The sequence below is a fragment of the Mycteria americana genome, chromosome 3 (genome assembly GCF_035582795.1).
Source record: "Mycteria americana isolate JAX WOST 10 ecotype Jacksonville Zoo and Gardens chromosome 3, USCA_MyAme_1.0, whole genome shotgun sequence".
Classification (NCBI taxonomy): Eukaryota; Metazoa; Chordata; class Aves; order Ciconiiformes; family Ciconiidae; genus Mycteria; species Mycteria americana.
The window spans coordinates 113319622-113346354 of record NC_134367.1 but is presented as its reverse complement, the minus strand read 5'-3'; positions in this window follow the sequence as shown (position 1 = coordinate 113346354).

Below are 26733 nucleotides of genomic sequence, written 5' to 3'. Positions count from 1 at the left end.
CTCAGAAATATCAGAAACATCATAAAATAAGCTTGGAATCGTTGGCTTTCTGTCTGCTAGGCAGAAGCACAGGGCAGATCTGGAAGCTGTAGAAGCTGCTGACTGAACCTGACGTAGTCTCAAAGTCTCACAGTTATCTCCCGTAAAATAAGAGAATTACTGACCAGTTTTACCACTGATCTTCCACTAGCAATGAGACTAAAGAACTAGATGCCTGCAGCTACCTCAATTTCCTTAGAGTTCATGGATTCAATGGATGAAGCCTGTTCTGATATCAGAATATATATTTTACATTATAGGATTTTAAAAGTACATCCATGAAGGTGATTTTTTTTTTTTGTTAGCGCACAAAAAAGTGAAAAGCCCTTGCCCTTGGAAAAATCCCATTACATTATTTCAACCTGTTATTAATACAACAAAAAAGTATTCATAACACTGCTTCTCCAAAACTTCTTCCAGTGAGAAAGTTGATGATGCTACCAAATTTGAAGTCAGAAGAAGAGCCCTAGTAAGCATATGACCTCTTATAAGTTACAAACATTTGCAAGAACAGATCACTACCATTTTCCCAGGCAAAACCTTCACTGACTAAAAGACTCAATACAAGAATACTAAATTTGCTTGAATAATGGGTATAGAACTTTATCATGAGAGCTAAAAAGGGTGCAACTGTAATCAAGGGATTTTTTTCTCAGCTCTCAGAATTTTTGAAGTATCTTAAATTTAAAGAGGGAGGAGCACTGATGAGGTAAATTTCTGCACTCAGAGGGCGTCCTTTGTATATAGGACATTATTGCTTTTCAAGGAAAGCACGTGTACTTTAAGTCAAACAGAACATTGACATTGGTTTCTATTATGCTTTCAGAATAAGCATTGTTTCTTCCAGAGATGTACATTATCTTGAAATTCTTCATTACTTCATGTTATGTGTTACAGTGCTCAAGAAAAAAATGATAAAGAATTCCAACTGTGTTTATTATTCTTTTGATAGCAATTTTTAATGCTCCTATATACTTAAAAAACAAACAAAAAAACCACACACAAAAAAGGAATAATTCCACACCAATATGTAATTAAACCATGAACCTCACTGTCATAAGAAAGTTCAAATTGTACATACTATCCAAAATCAATACATATAACAAGTCCTTCTGCAGATTGATGTCTGATTCATATCAAGCAGCTTGTCTGCATATGAAAAAACTGACCTTTAAGACAAGGAAGAGAGAACAAGATATTAACAAAAAGGTTTTTTATCCAGTGTGATTGTTCTTGCAATGGAAGTTGCTTATAGAAATCTAATATGATGTATGAAAGGTAAGACTTCTCAGGAAGAAGTTCCCAGGGAAATAATTACTTTTTTCACTATTTTAAATTTTTATATTCTTTGGTAAGGGAGAAATACTTTTCTCTCTTTCCTTCATACATCAAGAACCTTGGATAAGCTTAGTTTCCACCCTGAAATAAAACAAAGCTGAACAGAAGTGATTCTTTCACAGTTTTAGACAGGTATCAGCTTCCAAGGACTGTGGGCATGTACTAAGAAACTGTTATTTTTATATGGTCAACATAATAGTAAAGATATTAGAGACACACAACCTGTTGATGTAGTTAGGTGGTCAGCTCTGTCAATAAGAGTGGATCATCAAGAATTATCCAGTACATAACTATATAAAAACTTTATTAAAACAAGTGTCTCCTATAAATAATAGTTTACAATTTTTTCTCTTTTTTCAATTTATTTGCTTTGGAAAAATTTGAAGATATTGAGATACACATCAACTGATGCAATAAAATATTTTGTACTGAAATATCAAACAATATAGGTCATTTTAGCATGCTTGGTATTGAAACAAAGTGGTTCGGGTTTTTTTTTTTACTTTTGGACAGAATAGTTAAGTGAAAACTTGAATAAATTGGCTATTAAACCTCTTAGAACAAAGTGAAAAGGATTATTATCTTTGAGAAATATGACTGATTGCAAAGGAGCACAACTCAAAATAAAAATATTTTATTTATTTTACTTACTCTGTAAAGCATCCATTTAAAAATTGTGACAAATGGATGTCATCTCGGATGATACAGTAAAGAAGACAACTTTTACATCTTTTTTCGTGTTCTTCTAGCATTCATTCTGAATAACAACTTTAGTACAATGCTTTGCCTGCTTTCCCTTTAAAAAAAAACAAAATAAAAACCAATTTCCACTCCCTGCAAATATTTCTGGCATTTCACCAGACGCAGAATTTGCAGGCTCATCTTGTACCCATGCACATCATGACCCTGTTCCTAATCAGCTAATTATGCCCAGGCACATCTCAATTCTCATTCCATCATTTAACTCTTGAAACATACCCTCCCACATTTACATAGTTAGAGATCTGTCAGTTCACGGCTGTGTTCATAATACTTCCAAATGCACATGTACTCCTAAGCCCCTTTGGACTGAGTTACTGAAAGTAAATTTCTTTGGGAGCACAAATTCTCCTCACCTGCCTTGCTTCCTTTTCTGTATCTATGCTGCTTGAGTACCCAGCTTTGATTTTAGTGCTAGCAAAAATCAGCCTGAAGTATGTTAAGTTTCAGAGAGGTGAAAAGGAAGCATGTTACAGCAAGTATGGAGTACTACAACTTAAAAATATCTTGGTAATCAACAGTGTAATCTACAGCAAAATCCCAATTTCTTCTTGACCTGGGAAAGAGCAACTGAAATGTAGTAACAAACAATAATTTTGAGATTTAGCATTCATTTTTATTCAGAACAGGGTCTAAATTACCATCTGTTTCAGACTCACCTCCTCTCTGGTTTTACCTGAACTTCAGTTAGGTGGTGAACAGCCCGGGAGCAGGCTGTTGCTTCAGACAGACACAAAGAAGTAATGCTCTTCCATTCCAGCAACAGTATCCAGCAGCTTTGAGCTTTAGGGATGAATTTCTATACCTGTTTCTTTCTGTTTTTTTCCTAGTTGCAGGAAGAAGTGAGAATAGCCCCCAAAAAAAAGACTTTGCTGCTGACTTTGCAACAGTTTATTAATGTCTCCTCTCAGACCCTTTCTCACAAAAGCTTTGCAGTTCTGCATTTCATACATTGGCCATGGGGAGTGGATGAGCTGGATCAAAGTAATTTCACCACCTATTTCATAATACAAACAGTGACGAGCTCATAGAAGGTAGCCTCTCATGGCAAAGTCCTTATTTATATAAGCACCAGAAGGTGAGCTCCAGTCTTGTTGTTCAATGGTTTTAGTGTAGAAGGAGCCCATGTATTTGCTGTATAACAAATATGTTACTCTTGCAAATGTATTTTTAATGAAAGAAAGCTGCTTAAAAAGTCAAAGAAAAAAAGTCAGAATAGGTCTGTGATCATCCTCATTTTTATTACTTTAGTGAAAAACAAAAGAACATATGCACTATCATTGAGCTTATTATACTCACAAGTCACATATTCAGGCACAGACACAGAGATGGCAAATTATTTCACCTCAGATGAGCAGCTATATCCTCCCAGCAGATAAAGAGCCAAATTTTGGACAACAGCCCAAGCTCCTGTTGAATAAATGAAACAAAATCTGTTCACTCAAAGTTTAAAAGAAAGGATCCTGTCCTGTATGAAATGGTGAAACTAACCAAGGATGATGTTTGAACTGGGACAACCTTCTCAGGACTAACATCTACTTACGCTTTCATTATTTTAGCAAAAAAAGAATAAAGGCAAGTAGTCACTGTAAAAGAACATTGTACAAAATCTTTTTCAATAAGATGTGTTCCTGTTGTTTCTGTTCTGTATAGTGTTTTTAATCATCAAAGCTGACTATTTGGCATATTTCATAATAACAATTTATTTAGAATGGCCACACAAGTATATACAATACACTGTTATTTGCAGAACTGTCTGTTTTTGCAAATTGTTACTATTGCATTCAGGATTGATTTATAGACATAGGAAGACTGCCAAAATGGACTTTGTACTACTCTGCTGATTTCAGAGTTACTCTAAGTTACTCAAGAACTGCTGCACTGAAGAGCAGAATCAGATTATGTAGATAGAAAATTATACTTCTTTTAGACAAAAAAAGTCTTGCAAACACTAAATTTATTTGCATTTGAAGATATATTTGTGCAGGAATGTAATTTTACACACAACAAAAACTACACAATGAGAAAATTAGGAATATGACACAAATAACAAAAGCCAACAAATAATTTTAAGTGCAAAACACCGTATCATTTTCTTCACAATACTGAATTGAACAAAGTTTTTCAGATTACTAATAGAGCAATTGATATATGTGAGAAGAGCTCAGTTTCAGGACAGGTATGATATGCATTTCAAGCTAAGAAACAAAGCTGTAGAGAGATATTGCTTGCTTCTATTATCTGTCACCAGACTTCTCATTATGAAAATTTCTATTCATACTTCAAAAAGGAAAATATTCTGAAAGCAGGCAGTGCAATTCAATTTATTTTTTCAAGACTTAAATTCAATTTGGTTAGGTATCCTCCTCTTAAAGAGCAGATCAGCAAGCCAGTTTTTTTTTAAATGCATTCAAACCTCTTTGCTGTTTTATCCCTCTGGTGAGACTGTGCAAGCGTATAAGAAAGTGTCTGTGTAGTTCCCTATACACAGAGTTTGGGAGTAGTCAGGGGATAATTTAGCTAGAACACTTCCCACCTGCAAGAGTGGAGGAACAGGGAGTACAGACTGAGCTCAGGCTAGGTAAACAGTACAACTAACAGGATCTGGTAGTAGGATCCAGTACGAGATCTACTGGAGCCCCACTGATTTCACTGGGGTTTGAACTGACTGCAGTAAAGGTAATTCTAACTCTTCAGCAAAAGAGACTAGTTTGCAGCTTGTATCTCATGAAGCTGTTTGATATTGTTTGCAAGCTCTCACAAATTATGCAAGTTAAATTTGTAGTTCTCTACTAGCATAGACACTTGTCCTAACTGTGTACCACCTATATGATACCACAGCAGTAACACCCTCCTTATCTGCTGCATGATGGTTTGTTTAATATGCAGTTAGGCAGAGCTGGCTTTTGAAGCCCATAATGTCAACAGCTGCACACTCCTCTCTCGCAAGAAAGTGGATGAATAAATGTAAAATAGAATTTCACTTCTTACTAAAATACCAAATAACTGTTATCGCTTGTTTTGTTTTGAAAGCAGACTTATCGGTGGGAGAAAAAAAAAGTTGAGATATCTTCTTCTACAGGGCTGAGAGTTTATCAGTGAACTTTCTTAAAGATAGCTGCTTAGTCACTGTCACATAGAGCGATTGGGGCTGGTGGTGACAAACATGATTTCAAGCGCTTTCTGCCCAGCAGTAACGGTGGCAGACCTTAGATTCAGCATGGGTCCAGTACTGAGCTTCAAGATACTGCAAATGAGAGCAGAGTGGTCTTCAGAAAATAAAGTGCTTTTGCTTTCCAAATAGAATTGTTTGGGATCTGGAGTGGCAGTAGTTTTCCAGGCAAAAATGAGTGACTTGGTAGAATGGAAATGAAGCAGTCAAGAAACCTCATAGAAGTATATGTATGAATGCATTTGCCTCTTTTGATGCACTGCTTTTATGGCCGGTTGTTCTCCTTAGTGAATGTCTGGCAAACTATTTTCATCACATCAGGTAACATTAAAAAAATTAACACTTAATTGAACAAAGTTTCAGAATGAGAAGAAAGATAAACAAGCAGGGAAAATGTCTTCTTTCAATAGATGTTTTAGAATTACCAATACATATATAAAAATTGAAAGTTGGCTTAGAGGGATTTTTAGCTTTTCTCTGATTTTTATACATAATTATAAGAAAATAAGAATTGCAGGTGTTGCTTTACAAGATGCTACAAAGAGCTTCTCACTGTACCCAATTGCCAGCACAAAGCAAATAACTGTATAAAGGACTGAAGTGGCCTTCCAGAATATTTTCTCATACCTCTCCCACAGTAGAGACGAAAAGTAGGCAGAACACCTTAGGCTGTGATAAAACCAAACTACCCCAGCACTAGTATGAGTGATCCTTTGGTCAGTAAGGGCTACCCTCATATTTTCTGAGTCCGTATCCAGAACTCAGTCCTTGAATTCATGCTTAGACAGGCAGGCTTAGAAGAAGCATTTTGGTCTTCCTTTTCTGCTCTATTGTCGACCCAAATGAGACTATTGAAAAAAGCAGAGTACTAAGGAAACAGTTCTCCCTCATTTCATATACAGAATACAAAGGGAGGAACAGATTTTGAGCATCTTGAAAGTAAAGAGTTTTGAAAAGATAGGGAAATTTCTAACAGTCTACATAACTGCAGTCATAAACTGTGGTGTCTAGAAATAATACCACCTGTGGTTTTGCCTTCAATATGCTTTTGCAACAGCAGACATGATTCTTTATCCATTTATAGTCATAAATTCATTTAAAAAAATAAAATGATACATATAAAAAGCTTGACATACTTAATTTATTTTTTTTCTCAGACCACACTAAGGACCACTCAGCAGCACCAAATGACACAGAAAAAAAATGACACATTCAGTTACTTAGAGGCATTAACATCATGGTACTTTTGCTAAGCTAACTATTACAACAGAAAAGCAGATGAGCTTTTTCTTCCCCAGCTACATCTTGCCCCAAATCCTTGTCTAATCCATGACTGCAGTGTAAGAAGGTCCCTGAGCTTAGCTGTTTTGGACCACTTGTACTTGAATGCTGGAACAGCCTAAAGACACTTTCATTATATACAGTCACTACAGTTCTTTTTATTTTCATCTAGTTGAAACCAAATAACTGGCATAAATCCCTTCACATTTTATATGCCACTATATTACAAAGAATCAAAATGGACCCTCAACATCTTTATAAAATCTGTAGATTAATATTAACTGTAGTGGTTTTTAAATCATCCTTATGAATAAGGAAGTTATCTAATATGTGTAGGGTTAAATGGAGTTCATATTCAATCAGTAAAAGAAGTCAGGTATTTGAAGATCCTAACTAATGAGCAAACCCACTTTAAAAAATGCAGAAAAATGCAGCTTTCAAAGCTCATGAGTTTATGAGATCTTAATTAAAGTGATCTGCTGTTAATTTAATATATACCCTAGATGCTCAGGTATTGAATTAAGCAGATTTGAGGAATTTTTTTTTTTTTAATTACCACTATTCTTCTAAGGGTATTTGCATTGCTGTATTAGATCTGCTCCATATGGTCAGTGTTTTTAAGAGCAACAGAGCTAGATTTACCTCATTGCTCGAGGCATGGGCTCAATTATCCCTGTTCTGCTGGCCCTGTAATAAAATTCTCAATTAAGAACATTTTTAGACTACTTTGTTGGGCTTAAGTTTGATTTTTAAAAAATTCTTCAAAAAACTAAGAAACAAAGAAAGGGTGGCCTTTTAATGACAAAATAAGATTTAAGTTTCAGGTGTGTCACAATATCCTTTTTGGATGTTGAGCAAAATCAGTAGAACTCAAAATTTTCAACTTCACTAGAGTTTACAAAACATTGAATGTCTGATCATAGGTATTGCAGTGGGAATTGCTGGGTGCTGATAAAGTGTGAAAACCTGATCTCCCTCAGCAGGTACTGAGCAACTGAGGCCTCAACTGTCAAGGAATTACAAGGTTTTTCTGTCTCTCAACATCTGTTTACACTAAAAACCTCTGCAGGAATATGATTTTCCATAAACCCTACCTTAATCAGAGTCCAATCTCAACAGAAGAATATAACTTTTACTAAAAATCATAAATTGGTATTACTTTCCATTTAAATTGTGTTCCCGTTCTCATGTTTATTATTTCAACTTTTCCTCATGTAAAAGATTTGATTTATCGTGTGTAAGAACTTGTAAATATGCCCTTGAGGGTATCACGTAAGGCAAGAATTTCATATGAACATAGGGAGAATAGCCCAGAGGATATGTGCAATAACATTTCAGCAAAACAGATCTTGTGAGGAAAGAACTATCCAGAATCCAAAGTGTGTCCTTCAAGTAATTTTAAGTGCCTTAAAGTATACTTTTATTTTACTTGAGGTAATATACCCAAATGATAATGATTTCCTAGTGCTTTGTCTAGTGTATCATCAGGTCCCTTAAGTATATTTTCTGCAATCTAAGCACTTCACCCTCAGACTGTTTCTCCTTGGATTCTGTTTAAATTTTTCCTTTCCCTTCAACCAATTACTCCCAATTACTCCTTAAATAAAAAGCACAATGTAAATTCCCCAGCAGTTAATAATTTCCCCCTCTTAAATCCCCGAGCCTACTCCCTGGAAAAAGGACACAATCTTTTGGAATTCAAGATTCGCATGCCTGATCACATCTTTGGTCCATGAGGTTTTACAGCTTCAGTATGGTAATGATCATGATGCTGCAGAAGACGAGAAAGGAAGAAGATGGCATGTATTTGTCCTCTCTTCTGGTTTTTGATTAGAGGTGATTTTGGTAGCAATGTTACTCCCTTGGACATAGATATTTGTGATAGATTGAAATTCTTGGAAAAATAGCCTGTCATTCCATTCTTTTTGATGACCTTTCTCTCAGAAATGTAGATAAAATGAGTTTCATAAAGAGTATATCCAGACTGTATGTCAATGATTTTTTCTCCATGGCAAAATCCCAGGAACTGACTGTCATACTCAGAAGTATGACAATATGTCACATTGAAACACCAATGTCAAAGGAAAGAATAAGTATAGGCAAAGTTAGAAAATCATTTGCCTTAATCATTCCCCACTGGTTTACCATAGGTATTCCCCTATATATCTCTGGGGAACAACGGGATCAAAAAACAAAATAGATTTAGATCCAATGTACAACTATCTGCAAAAGACACAGCGCCTCAGACAGCACTGATGTCCCTTCAGAGTTCCTGCCAATACATTGACGGAGAGACCTTTATAGTCTTAATCTCTGTAGCTTTCTGAACACATTCTTCATGATTAAAACCAGTAAGAAATTATCATAATTCACTTTCACAATATGTCATAATCCTTGCCAAGAGATTTGCGGCACGTGAAGGTTCCCCAATGTCTCCTGGGTTTAGAAGGAGAGTGAAAGGGAAAAAGCTTCTCATCTATTGCTGAGTGGCCCTCAACAATACAAGCAAAGGAACAAACTCGTCAGTGGCAATAGGAAATTACTTCTTAGAAGCCTTTCTTTTTTGAGGCAGACAGCTGAGCCTCAAGTGGTGATCCTTAATACCTGCTGTCTAGGCAGCAATTCTATGTTACTTGCATAGTCATTTTCAGAAGCTAACAACCTGGCATTAAAACTCCTGTGCCAATACCCTGGGAGCAATCAAATTTCTCTCAGTGGTACAGCTCACTAGCTCCACTGTCTATACATGTTCATTAGTTACAAAGAGATCACTCTTTGATTACAAAAAAAGATCATTCTATTCTTGGTCATACAGAAATAATTGACTGAGTTTGTAGAGAGACTGAATCAATAGCTATACGAATGTATACTTCCCTGGCTGATTCAGGATGTACTACTTAGCAGCTGATGCTTATATTTAAAATTTGAAATTGTTCATTATTTAACATCTCATGGAAATCTATAAGAAGTGAGAAAAAATAAAGTATTAAGAATGTTACACAATTTACTATAATTGGTACCTTTCTCCTTGTAGCTTGTACAAGAGCTATAACCATTTTTTATTATATCATTAAAGTTTCAAGCAAAAGAAGTTCAGAGAATATTATTATACTAGCATTTCATTAGAACATTAGAAAGAGGTTTGGGAAAAGACCTATTTTTTATCTCAATTCATGTCCCATCAACTCTTAAATTTACACATCCACTGTTGGAGTGTGGTCCAACCAGAAAGGTCCCAATGAATTTGCAATGCTGGTGGTTTCCTGTAAGTGACACATGGTGAAATCTTTAATCCTAACTCTAAATTAAAGTAGTTTGAATTGTGTGATTAATCAATTTACACCATTATCTTTAAGACAAATACTTCAGGCAAACTTCCACTAACATTTCTCTTTTCTTTAACACCTAATTCAGAACAATTGTTTTCACAACATCTTTTCATTATTAATCAGGCTTTATCTCCATTCATATCTGACAAGAGGACAAGAGGTAAGACAGTACTGCAAGTATTGACATATCCTCCAAGACTAGGACAGCTTAATTCTTTTATCCTTTTTTATATAGCTACTGTAAATACACTATTTTTCTTCTTCATTTGCTGCAGTATAATGGGAGATCACTGAGCTTCCCAAAATCGTCTTAAGTCTTCTTATGAAAAGTTTGTATGAGTTCAAAGTTCATAAGTATATGAGTTTAGGTTACTGTCTACCTATACATTAATATTGTTACTCATATTCCATTTCAGCTGCTGTTATAACAGCCAATCTGTTACACACTGCCAGGACTCCTCCAAGTCCATTTAAATACCAGTTAGAGATTCTCACATTTTCTGTAATTTTTATTTGCAGAACTTCTGTAGTGTCATCAGCAAACATTAGTAAATACACTGTCCGCTTCCTTCTCTAACTGCCAGACTTGCTGCTTGACAGTACAGTAATTGTCTGTGGCATCTGGCTTTATATCTGCATGAAGATAAAGCAGAAAAGCTACAGTAAGATTACTATTTTTTTTTCCCAGGGTTGTTTTTAGTTTTTTCTCCCAGTTCACACCGTGCTACTGACCTAGGAAGATCCAAAAGTGGAGGGTAGAATGGGTTTAGGAGAAGTATGCTAAAATATGGAAGTCGGCCATATAAAGTAGTGCATGTTATCCTGGAGTACTTCAAATGCTTTTACTAAGCCGTTTTTAAAAGTATGTCAGAATGGCAAAATATAAAGGTCACAGGCAGACATCTACAAATCCTAGATAGATAAGTGAAAGGGAGACAACATTAACTTTTATTATACATATATAATAAATAATAGGTTAGTTCAGTCTCTGTGTACTTGCAAAATAGTGCTGTTTGTTCTATATGCTAGTATTCCTCAAAATCAATTTCACTGTAATACAACATATATCCAGTAGCAAATACACATATGCTAACTTGTTAGTCAGAATCTATTTATACCTTCAAAAGACATTCCGAGACATCACCTCTGACAGTAACTGCAAATCATTTTATGCTAATATCAGTTTACACAGTTCTGACCTGTATTTAACTCACCATATCTTAACTTTCCAAACATATACGTAGTATTTTTTCTTCAAGTCATTAGTAACATACCAGTCAACAACCCCTGGGATCTATGCACAGAAAGGGCCAAACTGCAGAAACACACTTTTAAAGGTGTTCCAGGTTTTCTTCATGATGAAATGCCCTGGCTTAAACTAAATAAAGGTGATATCAATCGTAATAAATCTCTTCTCTCCATTAATAATATCAACAAGCAAATTTTTTTCTTTCCTATTGTTTAGCCAGTGTATATAGTTTATGACAAGACATCATTTCTTACAATTTTGTTTATTTTCCCTGAGGTCTCTTGAGTCACATTGTTATCTGGAATAAAATGACACAGCTCTGTTGACTCCAGTGCAACTATGTTATCTAAACCCACCCTGAAAGATTCATGAAAATAAAATTTTTTAAAATGTGTTTTGTCAGATGTCTTTTATTTCTTTTTTACTAACTTTTAAGGAAAACTTAGTAGGCATAAATATCCTTTCAATAAGCAGTGTAAGCTTGATCGTTTCATATTGTTTTCATCCACTGTTATGCAATATTTAACTTTAATAAACCTCTCATTCTATTTCACATCCATTTCTGGTGAAGCTAGCAGTCTGCAATTCCCAAAGACTTTCTAAAGTCCCAATGTACAAAAAAAACTAAACAAAAAACCCCCACACTATTTCAGCTACTTTTAGAAACAGTTGCTGTTAATTTACTTGATTGATTTTTCAGGATTTATGACATATCCAAGTATAAATTGCTTCTGTTTTCTATTGGAACCTCTAACTAATACTGTGTGTGGCCTAATGTATATAGCAAGCCTGAGGTAAAGCACACTGGGAGGGTTTGATAAAACTTTATAGAAAGCATTGCATAACATAAGGATATGAAATGGGTGAGCAGGAAGCAATATTTTTATACTTCAGATAATTATGTAGCTTACCAGATTTCAAAACTCAGAAGCTTCTCTTACTATTAAGGTATTTTTAACTTTTTTTTTTTTTTTTAATGAGAAAGACATTACATACAGTTAAAATGAAGTGTTTGTACCTTAACTTCCTTTAGTTGGGAGCTGGATATTTTGATTAACAATCCTCATGGAATTTTATTTTTCCAACTTTTTCAGTGTATGGATATATTGACCATTTGCAAAGTAAATCTTACATAGAGAATCTCAGTCTATGGGAGGTTACCTAAAGGAGATGTGAAAAATTAACCTTTTAGTAGGTGAAGTGAACTGTGCTAAGCAGGAGTTCTGTAACTGGCACCAACCCTGTGACTTCAGCTGTGAAGCCTACTCCACATTCCAATAAATCAGCTATACATCTCTTCTCATTAACTCATCCTGAAAAGTTCCTTCACATGAAGAGCTGCATTGATTTATGACCCTTTGAAAAGGACCTGAGCTGGTAGCAGATTCTAGTGACTGGAATAGTATTCTTGTAACAACTAAATGACAAATCAATACACTACCTGAAAGTATTAATTAGCAAGGGATGTTTGGTTTTGTTGTTTTTAATTTTTAGGTTTTTAATTTTTTAATTTTATTTTTTTAAATCGCCTATAAAGCAGTGAAAATAAGACAGGTAAGACTTATAGCAGTGATCTCTTTTTGGTAACTTACACTTTGTTACCTGAAATAACTTTGTTTTATCTACACAAGCTCATCAGTATTTTGCTTTCTGTAATTAGCAGTCATAAACTAGAATTATTTGTTAGAACTTCTAGTTTGATTTTGTTTTGATTCACTGAAGATTGAAAAATAACACAAACAATTCACAACTGTTCATTTATATTCTATACGTGAAACTAAATATCATTTCTCCTCGATGTCTCATTGAAGCTAAACCTCTTCATATGAACAGTGAATACAAAACAACAACAAACAAGAAAAAGAGTTCCTGGTACATCTGTGCAGTATTTTCAGAGGCAAATTTGATTGTGTATTCACTGGAGAGAGAACTGCTCTCTTGGGGTGGTCTCAAGTTCATTCATAATTGGAGGAAGGAAAAAAAGAGTCAAACAATATGAATATTTTTATCCAAGTTATTTGCCAGCGTGTGTAAAAATCTAACAATTGCAATGACATGAGAAAGATGTAGAAAAATGAATTGTAATGTTGCCTTTATTGTAATGGTATGATAAGGTAAGGAAACCCTGTCATTTCTATGCTATACACCTATAGATTTTTGGTCATCTGCATGGCTACTGAATTTCATCATAGAAATACGGATTTTACAAGCAAGAACATCCACCACACTATGGTCGTGTAATACAGGCGTGAGTGGCATGCTACTATATGACTAGAGTACCTGGCAGCCATAGTGCAAACTGGAAGAAATGTTGGAAGACTTTCAACAATGATGCTTACCATGTGTCTTACAGATACAGTTGAGTCAGCATATATAAACAAGAGGGAGGTAGTTCGTCACACTGAGCAGGCCATGACTAGCCAGAAAGATTAAATGAAAAGAAAACTATAACAGTGTTGCAAAGGCCGCGACATGCACACAGAAGGCTCTTAACAGACAGGACAAAAATCTGAATGAGCGATGGAGAAGCTCTGTTCTCTCAGCTGAGGTAACACCACACATTCTCTTTCGGACAGCTCTATTTCAGATGAAGCCAACTTTGTTTTGAAAGTGGCAGTTTCAACTTTTTAAGTCATGTGAGTAGGATGAGACGTAATGTGTAAATTTTGTTAAGGAATTTTGTTTTGATTCAGTAAGAAAAATTATCCTAAAGTAAGAACCACATCTAACCAAAGCCACAGCCTCAGGAGCAGCACAGGCAGAGTCTCCTAGAAAAAGTCTGGTTGTAAAAAGTTAAAGAGTACTTGCCCTTTGAATCTGAGCTTTTCTCAAATGATATCTTGTTTTCAGTTTTGTTTCTCTTTTTCATTTTATTGCACATATTTGCAGGTAAAGATCTTGTAATAGCTGATAATGTTCAAACCCCCTCTTTTATTTATCTCTTATCTCTCTGCTGAGATCTAAAAAAAAAAAAAATCAGTGCAAATATACTGAAAGAAAAAAGTGTAAGCTAAAAATAAAAAATTTAAATTAGTGACTTGCTAGTCTCACAAGTATTTTTCACCACAGTAGTTCATACCCAAAGATGAATTTTCCTGGAGCAAAATTTTCAAGCAAACCTGAGTGACTTCACCTTTCAAACACCTGAGCTGCTTTTTAAATTAGAACTTGTAACCTTTATCATTACAAGTTTTCAGAAAATCTTAAAGTCATCTTTGAACAAATACTTAATTTGGATAAATGTATCTTTGAAAAATGTCTTCTATTTCAGGTGAAGGTGTTTCTACTGTATTCCCAATATTAATGCCAGTATAGTAATCTTAGAGAATATCTATAGGGAAGACTTTCTCTAAGTATAAGCACTTTCTCTGAAAACAGGGATGACATTGTAGTTCAAATGAAGCAAATAATAGAAATTTTATCATTGTTGTAAAGATCAGGGTTTTACCCAAAAATTTACCTTGTCAACACTTAGATGCCTTTCCTGTACTAATTCCAATTTTTCCTCTCCTGCTTTTGGTAGAATTCCTAGTACAGAAGGTTCTTGGGGAAGCCCTCATGTTTCATAACAAAACAAAAGTCAAAATCAATTAATTCATGTGGATGAATTTCACGTATAGAGCTGAATTCAGAGGGAGTGATGGAGCAAGTGCTTAGTGAGACATGTCATATATCGGGTATTAGAATTCTAGTCTTCTTGTACCACAATTTCATCTTTTGTTGAGGAACAGGGAAGAACATTTTTTCCAAGACTTTTCAGGAAATGTTACACAATTTGAAACCTCCAGGCTACTCTGTGTGAAACACTGCTAAGTTGTTAAACTTTGCCACTTAACTTTCAAAGATAGAAGAGCTGTCTACATCGAAACCTTCATTTAATGTTCTGGAACCAACTACTGAGCAATACTGGTAAAAGACATATTCTGTTCCTGAATAATGTGGCCTCTTTCAGCTAAATTGCTTTGTTTTAAACCTTGGTTTTATCAAGGGCCATAGGATGATTCAGACTGGAAGGAGCCGCATCAGGTCATCTCTTCCAACTCCCTGCTGAAGGCAAGTAATTTGCAGAAGCTCAGCTTGTACTGATATCTTTACATACACGTAATACGCAGCACACATTGCCAAGTCCACTCTGCACTTCTAACCTGGAATCCTGATACAACTTTCTCATTACACAGATGTGCACAGGAAGGAATCAAAATTAAAAATCTTCACAGTTTTCCTCATTTAAAAAATGGTATTGTTGGTATTATTATATTATAAATCATTTACTGGAAGACATTGGGATTAATTACATTGCTACCTGAATTTTAGGAGAGGTTTTTTTCCTGTTGTGATACACTTTCTTCTATGGGATGAAAAACAGGATTTAGCTGGTAGTGTACTGTAAAACCCAGAGGACTTTGCTCTACTCTCAGTATTGTTATGTGAACCAAAATCCCATTATACCTGGCAAGGTAAGCTAGTTTCATTGCCAAGCTGTTGGTATATTTTACTGTATTTATAAATATGAGCAAATAAATACGGATGGTGACATGAAGTTTTCTACATAAACAGAAAATAATCAATGTGGCTAGCATATGAGTGACAGATACTGTTTTCATAATCATTGGGGGGGGGGGGGGAGAATCTTGAAGCTTTACAAAATCTGCCGCACTGTATCCCAGTCTTTCCTGTGAAAACAACAGGTTTGCAGCATTCATATTCTTAAGCAAGTGTCAATACATGGGACATTATTTTTTTCCATTGAGAACTATCTGTGCAGGAGATTCATTTGTAATATCTGACAGTGAAAAAGTAGCTCTTGAATGCATGGCACCATTTACCTGCAACATATTCCTGTCTTAGAGACAGACTGATGCTCTATATGACAGTTTTCCAAATAAATCTCGTTCCATTCTGCCTTGTAATCGTTGCATTTCTCTATGCTGTCTATTAAGACTTGCTAAAAAAATCAATTATTTTCAGCAGAAGCCATGCTGTGTTCTGATTAGAAAGGAAATTGTAGAGGAATTAATAGTTTTGAGGTAATAAAACCAAAAATCCTGCTCATGCTCTATTGCATTAATCAAATCTTACATTTTAAGACATAATTCAGATAATTAGTCAGTTGTTACTGGCTGCATTCAGTACAACCACTGTTGTATCATTTATATTAAGAACAAATATGTTTTTAATAAATGATGGCATTTCAAAGCTTGACTAGTGACAGATAGTTCTATCAGCAATTGCAAATAATTGGATAGTGATGAAAGGAAGTGTAGTAAAGACTTTGGGCAAAATTGCCCCTCTTCACAGAGTGAACAGCACTCAACTTATGAATCACTGAAGTGTTGTGCTTAAGTCCCTCAATGCCAATGATTTGTATTCTCCATATAGCCTCCAATACGCATGAGTTTCATGCAACACTTTTAGCTTATCTACCTCAGTAAACTGTGACCATCTCTGTAGCCAACCAACAGCAAGAACAAAAGTATACTGAAGCAGAGGTACTGCTTCAGGATTTGCTGGAAATCAGAAAGATAATTTTCCAGTGACTTCAGCAAGTTTTCGGTAAGGGCCTTGTTTTTAAACCTTACACTAAGGTACACTTTCCTATTTTTTCATGTTCTCACCAATTTCTAGAAAAGCAAAAGTTCTAACAAAGAGGGAAGCACTTTTTAAAACATACCTTGTAAAAGTATTTCTAATAGCCATATAAAACTGCAAAAAGTATCCACAGAGAAGTGGGAATAATTCTTACTCTGTATTGGGCACAGGTAGGAGCTCAAACAGAAGTACCACAGATTCCTGGAAGAAAAGCCAACCAAACAAGGGGGACAGTCAAATCCTCTGCTTTATTAGGAGACATGACATGAAAAAGTCTTTCCTGCAGATTTACACTGGGTCCAGCATCTAGCCAGGTATGTGCAGAGGGATGTATTATTTAACCATGTAGACTAAATGGAACGGATTAATTAAGAAAGAATCCTATCAATTTAGGAATTCATTTGTACTTGAGATAGAGGATTTGAACCTGAATCCTTCACACTGCTGCAGATACCTGCTAGACCACAGAAATTGTATGTGATAATCTGAAGTGTAGCCTCCTCTGTTTCAGTGTGGATTCAAGTTTGACTGAAAACCACCTTCCCAACAACAACAATTAAAAAAAAAAAAAAAAGAGAGAGAGAAAGTGTAAGAGTTTGGGGTTTTGATGAGCTATGTCACTTGTAAATTTCTGAGCATTTTCCTTATGCTTCCAGATATCAACAATCACAAGGAGGGATAGCAGCTTGAGTCCCCACCATGGCATTCATAGAAACCAGCTGAAAAGATTCATTCACACTGTATGCCTTATAGCCTTCCTGAGGGTACTTGCTTCCTAAGCTTCATTTCCCATTTACAGCAGCAGCAGGTCTACATCTGCCTTTCTGCACCAGCAGATGAGAATACAAATACACATTTTGCTTCAGCAGCCTTCCTTATTTTTTTTTTTATTGGCTGAGGCCTTATGATCCATTTTGTACTATCTTGGAACAACATAAATTAAGAATTAATATGGCATGCAGAATTACTTCTCTAGAGGTTGATTCTTATGCCCTATAATCTGTAACACATATGGTGTCAGACCTTTGCACATTGCAAAGTCCACGTTGCACTATTTCAGTTCACCGTTTCCTTTATGGACTCGGTCAAACTAAGCACACTTATGGCACAAATACTGGGTTAAGGGGTTATGGCTCAGCCTCAGCTGCTTGTTGCTCCCCTCAGAAGGCTACTGCTGCAGATCAGCTGGTATCGCAGCAGATACGCAGTCTCTGCCTGCTCCAGTTCTGTCAAATGGTCTGAGTTTAAAAAAAACAAACAAAAAAAAACCAAACAAAAAAACCCCAAAACCCACAGATGGGATGAGAGGGAAGCAGATGCATAGTTAAGCTGTCAGATCCAAAGGGTGATAAATCCCACCTTACAAAGGCAGAGGGTACAGGAGACAGCAACAAACCACCCAAGGCAGTGATCTAGTGAGCTGCTCAGCTGCAGTCAGAATAGCATCTCTGACCACATCCTTAGATGTGCACTTCTGTGGTTTTGCCACTAGATTTCTAATCACATGTGAGAAGTTTAAGATTTGCAATATAACTGCATTGTTCACAAAGGTATAAAATACACCTATACTATATCTGTACCCTATCAGTAGCTATCAGTATATCTGTTTGCCTTTTAAAAATTGTATTCTTAAACATATAAACTGGGATTATTTGCAGAATAACAAACTAATCAATAGGGTGAACTGTGTTTGCAGTACTGAAGTTATTAGAGCTATTACAATTTACAGCCACTGAGATTTTGTCCCGCTGTGAGTATGAACAACTTTTAGCAAATTATTGAACATCATACAGAGAGAAAAGATAAAAGTTTCATTTATAAAACCAAAGAAGAAATATGTCTCATCTACTTTTCTAGACATCAGGAAAGCTTTCCAAACCGAAATGATGACTAAAATTATTTCCTGTGTTCCATGCCTGCTTCCCCTGGCGTATTAATTACTCTTCCATGCTTATCTGATACCAGTCTGCTTTTAAATCACTAATTAAAATATGAAATGTGGAAAGCTATTTTTAAGCACAGAATTCTATTGTTTCATCAAGCTGAATTATTCCTTCCATATTCAAAGAGGTGTTACCATGCATTTCAGATCTTAGGGTCCAAAATGGAACAGAAACTGAACAGAAAGCACTAGCTCGCCCATCACTTTTCAGAACAAAGCTTTATGCTCTGTTTGCAGTCTGTCTCAACAGTTAACCAAAATCACTCTCCTCTGGGAACTATCCTGATCTAATTAGTAATGCTGGAGCATGACCACAAATACAGCCACGTTAATCTCATCTGCATTCAAAACACAGGGAAAAGTCTGTTATTGGAAAGAAAGATTCCTTCTATTTCTTGTCCCTGCACAATTCTCCTCTGTCTCTACTCTGCTTAGCCGCTTATTCTGGATGTTCATTTTCTTGTACCAAAAAGACCTCCATCCAAAATGTGTTCACAAAATACTCTTCTTCTACAGGACCTTTCAAATCACACTGTCAGATGCTTGCCCCAAATGAAGTGTAGGCACTTGTATATAGTAATAAAGATAAGTCTAAAGGGTCTTTCATTAGTATTTTTGCAAGATCATGTGAACGCATTGTAAGCAAGAGACTATAAAATACATCAGATATAAACTCTGAAAATTGTACTAAGCAGTATCTTAAATCTACTTGAATGTACTGATTTAAAAAAAAAAAATCACCGATTCACTGCTGTTTTAACAAACTCAATATTCACAATGGGAAATATACATGGTCATACACCCATTCAGGCAGAAGATCTGATCCTGCCTCAATGCCTCTCAAACGATCTGCATAATATTTTATATGTATAAGATACACAACCTATATCTCAAACTGCAACATTATGAAGTGAAAATTGTGCCAGCACCTTATTCAGCAATACTAGCATTGAACAAGGAGGTACCTTTGCAAGACACCTCCATGCTGTTGCATCATTAAACTACCTGGATTATCTCTTTTTGTAAAAGACCATGACCCATTGTGGACTTTTTTCTTTGGTGCTATACTGAAGTATTTTAGCCAAACTCCATCTCTCAAAAAGATTTTTTTCCCTCCCTAAACTTTAATGTCATAAGAATATTTACAATGATAACTGAACATACACAAAACTGGACTTGATTATATCTCCATCACAGAATGAAAATTGAGAAACTTAAAAACAAAGTCTTCTGTATTAAATTTTAATTTTGTGACAACAGCTTTCCCTCATATGAAAGCTAGTAAACAAGGGGAAATTCAGCATTTACATCAGGTTCATTCTGGGCATGGTCAAAACCAGCCTCTCGTGGTAAATCTCACAAAGTACAAACTCAAGTAGATCCAGAAAGATTTCTTTTCTAGCTGCTTATACCAGTGAAATGTGTATAACTCTACAAGTTCCCACTTAGTTTTCAAATTCACATACACAGATGTTTCAAACTTCTGTTCTATAGCATGTCTTTGCACACTCTTGGAGCTACAACTTTTCATCAGAGTATTGAGCCTTTGTGTAACAATTCCTTGTACAAAAATCAAGGCTATAAAGAAATCAGCCAAAGATACTAAGAACAGTGTTACTGAATATATGCAAACATATCCAGTCTATATATATGCTGCTAATTTGCTATCTTCAGTTTTCACACCGTGAAGTACAATGAGCAACAGCAGTTTTTGAAAAGGATGCTAATTGATTTGTATTCACCATACAAAGGTGGCCATATCTGAGGCATAAGTGAAGTAAACTCACATACAAACTCATATAGAGCCTTCTTGACATATTTTCAGGTTGGCTGATGCCCTCCCAGCCACTTGCCAATTATACTGGTTTCACCTGAAATGAAGAGGTTGGAGGATGACACTAATCCTTTTGTTTCCATTTCAGTTAAAAATAGACAGAAAAAGTGAAAAGGAAATATTTTACAAAGAACTCAAATATAATTACTTTGTATCTGTAATTGTAATTGTACTCTGCAATTGTACATTCTAATTAGAATTACATGGTAGTTTTTTTAATTACCTAAAATATTTGGAAAAAAAAAAAAGAAAAAGAAAAAGGTTCCTTACATCTATTTGGCTGTCTCTAACAAATAAAAACATTCCATTTTTTGTGCTTAGTATTATAGCAGTACTAAAAGAACTGAACCACACTCAGACATTTATATTGGGCATGGAATATACCTACAATGAGGTACTGAGCTAAGATTTAAAAGCATTTAAGTACAAACACAATCTTTAAATTAATAAAATGTAAATTAAAGCCACCCACACACACACATTTGCCTGTAACTCATTATATAGTTGTAAAAGAAAAAAAAATAGAAATAGCAGCGTGGTGATGTGTGTAAATGTAGAAGAAGGGAGAGAGAACGTAAGAGTAAAGCTTAATGCTGCTTTCTCCACAGGTCCCTGGTTATCTCCCGTTATCCCCTCCTCCTCCCTTCAATTAACTGCCTCTTCCTGCCAATGATTTTCTTTGGAATGATTTGACTGTGTTGGTTGCATAGGGGTTTATTTTCTGGAAGCAATACTGCTTAGAAGTGGTGGATTATCCTAGATTTGGGTATGCATAGAAACATGCATATTTTATTGAAATCCTGGCCTCAAGGATCTGCTGTGGCCCAAAAGAAGTTTAACTGACCAAGATTTCATGGACCCCAGTGGACTTCATCAGGGATGAATCAGTGTCAGGATTAGGACTTGAATACATAATACCCAAATTTCTTCCTGTTGCCTTTACTACCAAGCAAACCAAACTCTATATAAAATATTTTTGAGAAGCAAAACATTTGCATTTAGTACAGCAATTAAAGTTATAAGAGCAAGTCTAATTTTAAATCCCAATTTTCAAGTTTTGCTTCTCAGTTTATCCACAGTAATTCTATTAACATTCAACTTGTGACCTAGCTTTGAGCTCTGCACATTCATTACTGTGAATGGTAAAATGCATATCTCTTTAAATCAGTTATACAAAGGTCTCTTGAGGTAGTTTTGCCAAAAAAGCAAACTCTTTCTCATGTGGTTTTGGAAATTATGTGAGACTAATACTTATCTCCCATTCATTGTCTTAACTCAAAATGAAGGAGATCATATCCAAGACTTCACTATGATCTTTCCAATCTTCTTGTGCAGGTGGTAGCGTCTGATTACTGCAACTTCTAAGTTCCTTTCTTCCTTGTTTCAGGACTGAATTCCACTAATATTGCTGTTATTCTTACTTTTCATCTTTCTTGCTTTTCATATCCTGTCTATAAATCTCCCATTTCATTCAACTTTCTACCTTTACTTTAATATTTTACTTCCACATTTCCCCTGATCTCATAATGTTGGCTATTCAAGGAATGTATAAAAGCTTTATGATATGTGAACAATATATAAATGGTCCTAACAGCAACTCTTGAATTACTAACCCCACTTCTTTTGATTCCTGGCTATTTTTCTGAGATCTTCCACCAAGGTAAACACTTGATATGGGCCAGTCAAACCTGTGTAGTACAAGTGGACTAAGTTTTACAATTAGAAACTTGCTAACTTTAAATATTACTTTAAAAGAAAACCACTCTTTTCTGTGACTCTAAAAGACTCATTGCATTATACAACCATTAGGGAATAAATACAGGTTTGTAATCTCGTTTTTAAAAAAATGCATATATGCCCTAAATCTCTTGCTACTTCCTCTGTTTTTCTTCTGACTTGATATGTCTAAAATTTTATCATTCAAGTAACAAGTACATATAAATCAAAACAGAAGTATAGTCAGACATATTTCTATGGTAGAACTTATGCAACATATTTATAACATGCAGTCAACATAAAAATCTCATTTGAAACTATTTTCAAGTAGAGTATTTGGATTCCACCCACCAACTACCTCTCTTTCACAAATGTGCATTTTATTCTCCATTTAAGGCCTTGACAAAATTCCAATCAAAGACAGTGGATTCTGTCCACTGATTTGAATGGGCTTTGGATCTAGCTCATGCAGGGACACAATTAGGCATTTGAATAAAAATGCTCTCAAGCTCCATGCTGTTCGGAAGCTCTCACCGAAGCTCTCATCGAATATAAGAGAAGAACATATATTCACCAATGTTTTTAGGAGCTTTGCTTCATATTCTTGAATTCTAAAACAGCAATTTTTTTATTTCACCTTTTTTACTAAATAATATTTATAAATTCTTCTACAATGAAATGGAGCATAACATTAAAAAAAAAAATCTCACTTTTTCTACTTGCACAAGAATGTTTTCTGCTTAAGAGTTACATTTTAGGAAAGAAATTCTACAATGATATATTCACTGCAATATCAACTCAAGTCCCAAAGCACATTCCTTGCAAGAAGGCATTACAATATCACATGGACTACATGCTAGAGCTCCAATAGTTCAAATCAAATATGATGTAGCAAGTGCAAAGCAGTGTCATCTGGATGCATGTAGAGTAGCCCAAAATATTTCATAGAGACAGAAACGTATAGTTTCCTCTGGGCATCAGATAGCACAAGCACTTATCCTGTCACTCTTTCTCTGTCCATTGCACTCGCTTCAAACTGCATACTCAAGCTTCAAAAGGAGAGCTCCGGTCACGTCAGGAGAAAAAATTATTTCTTAATCCACCCAACTCATCTCCCCATACCACATTATTTTACTTCAGGTCATACTGAACCGTATCAAATTACAGGCTGTCACACGCATTTGCAATATGCTGCGTCACATCATTAGCCAATGCAGACATTCAGACTAAGGACAGGTTTATGTATATACATATGTACACAGAAAGATAACTGGATCTGATCTCCACTGTTCACCCAGCTGCAATTTGGTTTTGTACAAATCACTTCAGGGATGTACAAATACAATAAAAAAGATCCATGCACCATTTGAACTTCCTTTGTACCTGTCTGACACTGACAACTTGCACAAAATCCAGCTGCACAGAAATAATATTGTATGTGTATCTAACTTCGCAAATTTCATTTTAATAATACAGACAAGCACAGGGATTTCAACTTTTTAGAGTCTTATTCTTTTCCACTTGTTGTCATGGATACTACATCTTCTCCTCTTTCCCTTTTCTCTCCATCATATTTGACTTTTCTGTGTTGGTGTCCATGGTGACATCCTCCTATCAGTATATAATGCATGTCCCAACTTCCACATTTTTATAATGGGCTCAGGTATTTAAAGAAGTTTCCCCTACGTGACTGACATTATTGCATCTTAATCTCTCTTTACTAGCAAGAAAGAAAAAAAAAATCTGTTTCTGTGTACTTATGAGATATTTTCAGTTTTATTCACTTGGATAAACTCATGAGTTGCAACATCTTATTTTCAGGATGGCCTCTGGGGACAGCTGCCATACATTCAATCCATCACACAGGCAAACAAGGATGCAGAGCAATCAGGCAAGTGTTTATGCATCAAAATATAATTGGCTAAATTTCCAGAGATGCAGAGCTTCAGAAGTAGACAGCATGAGCAAGCAGGCAGTGCAAAAGATTTCAGAATGGAAGAAAACCAAGCTAGAGCACTTATAGGAGGAAATACACATTTCCTCCTATAAGTCACAGTTCCTTTCAAATTATTTACCAACATACACCTTGGGGGGAGGGGGGGAATAAACCCCCCAAGACCCCAGTACTAAACTGTTGCACAGGATTTCATTATTTTATTACTTTCTCATTTATTAGACCCTCTTTTTGGAGGATCCAGCATACACATTCAGTGGAGGGACAACCCACCACAGGACTGGCTTGAAGATGCTTCTTGCATGTCTATCTGATGTGAAGGCACACCTTGTAGTCACGAGTTGAGGTTTAAAAGATCTGTGCAGGGTCACGTTGGCCCTGGCTTACTATAAGGACCAGAGAGTTTTGGCTTACAAGAAAAAGAAAGAAAAGGTTTTCTGATATGATTCTGTATACAATGGGCAAACTTGTGGCCCCCAATTGAGTCAGTGGCAAAGCTTCCAATAGTTTCAATAAGGTGAGGATCCCAAATGGCACTTCAGGTTTTCACAGTCAGTGAAGTGTAACCTTGGCATGCAAGCCCCCAGGTTTACCAGAGCCCCAGTGAAGCTCTGAAAAACAAAGCAGAAGTGAATCACTTTGTTGGACTTTGCCTGGCAGCAAGCTTTCAAACATTCCCATGAATATTTGGTGGTAAGGATCCTGGCATACTGTTGTAGTCAACACATGAAGCAATAATTTAGATCTGTCTTGGTGTGATAAAGTAACCCAAATGAATGATGTTTAGAGCGGCATGAAATCGTATTTGTCAGGGCACAAGCGCAGGAATTTTTAAGTTTATGGTATTCACAAGAAGTGTTCCCCAGTTCCATAAATTGTAGAAATTCAGCCATGGGTACTGTGAATCACAGACTTGCTAGTTCCTCCCCAAGATGCAATCCAGAAACGTCTCCCTAATTTCCTTCATTTGTTTTTCCATCTCCCCAGGAGACAGCTATTCTAACCTGCTTGCTCAGTACACTGAGATCTGAAAACTGGCTGCTAATTACCATGTGTTTTAATTCTCAACTTAACTGGTGATCTGGGAAATCAAGCCTTGGTCTCATATGTACAGTAAGATCAATAAGCTACCACCTAGACTGCTGAGACACAATGTCAGTATTTGCTGTTATATAGTGCATCTACCCTCTGGTTTGCCCCTAAATTCTAATGATCACATCCTGTTAAATTATTTAGACTGTGGTCAAATTTACCCTATTCTGAAAAAACAAACAAACAAACAAACCATGAATGTGAACCTAGTAGCTATAGATCCCAGTATAGCTTCTAGATAATGTATAAAAAAGGGCATAGTTATTTCAAAATGTGTTTTACAGGTGATCTGTTTTCAACTTTCAAAAAGGGAGGAGGGAGTAAACATGAATTATGGCTATTTCCTTATTTAAAAGTCAATAGATTCCCCCCCACCCCCCCAAAAAAAAAAAAAGCTATACAGATAAAAACAAAAGCATTGAACAGATAAGCTGTATGGAAATAGGTTTTTTTCTCATATGGGATAGTTGGTACAGGTCTATTGAATGCAACGGAGTTGAGCAAATTCACACAAGTAGCACCTCAGACACCCTTCCACTACGTGTATCCTCAGTAACTCGTATCTAACAAATAATGAAGAACTGAGATGAGGAAAAAAACTTCATCATGTTTGTGTTTAGATTTCTATAGTTACAGAACAGTCTTTACATTTACTTACGAAACCTCTAGTTTTGGGAGGATGTTTTCGCAGCCCAGAGAAATAGGTAACCAAAATAAATGTATATCTTGAATTACCTACTTGGTTTTGCAGAAGACAAAAACAAGAAGAAAAAAGAACACTTACAAGGCAATACAAAATAGCTCCCACATGGCTGGAGTGGAAGTAAACTTGCAACAGACCAGATTTAACCGGGTTAAAAATTAAATACTATTACTGGCAAGCAACATTTGCAAAGGATTGTACAATTACAGACCAAAAAGGCAGGTTAATCCTTTTTCAGTTTCATAGTTTGTGAAACTGTCTTGATTTTTAAGGAGTTTTCTGACATTACTCAATTCTGTTATGATGCTTCAAAATAAAGGATTTTACCTTTATTTGTGGTCTCTGTACCTACTCTAATGCTAAAACCTTAAGCTTCTCTAACAATAAGGTCATTATCTGAGTCCTCCAGCATATCCTCTCTGAAACCTTAAAGCTCTTATCTAGGGATCTCTTATAGGGCCACACATCTATTTAAAGACATGATAGCCTTGACTGAAAAAAATTAACCCCTTTGCTGATAGTCCTCTTCATCACCTGTGATGCTTATGCAACATTATCCATCAACTTATTTTTGGCAGTGGTGTACTGTTTTTGGTGGGCACCCCTTCTAAACAAGATTGTCACAGGCACAATTAAAGAGCAAAGCTGCAAGTCAGTCACCAAAAAAGAGGGAGAACAATTTGCTTCCATGCTATTATAATGCTGTTATATATCTGAATACCTGTTTGTTTACATT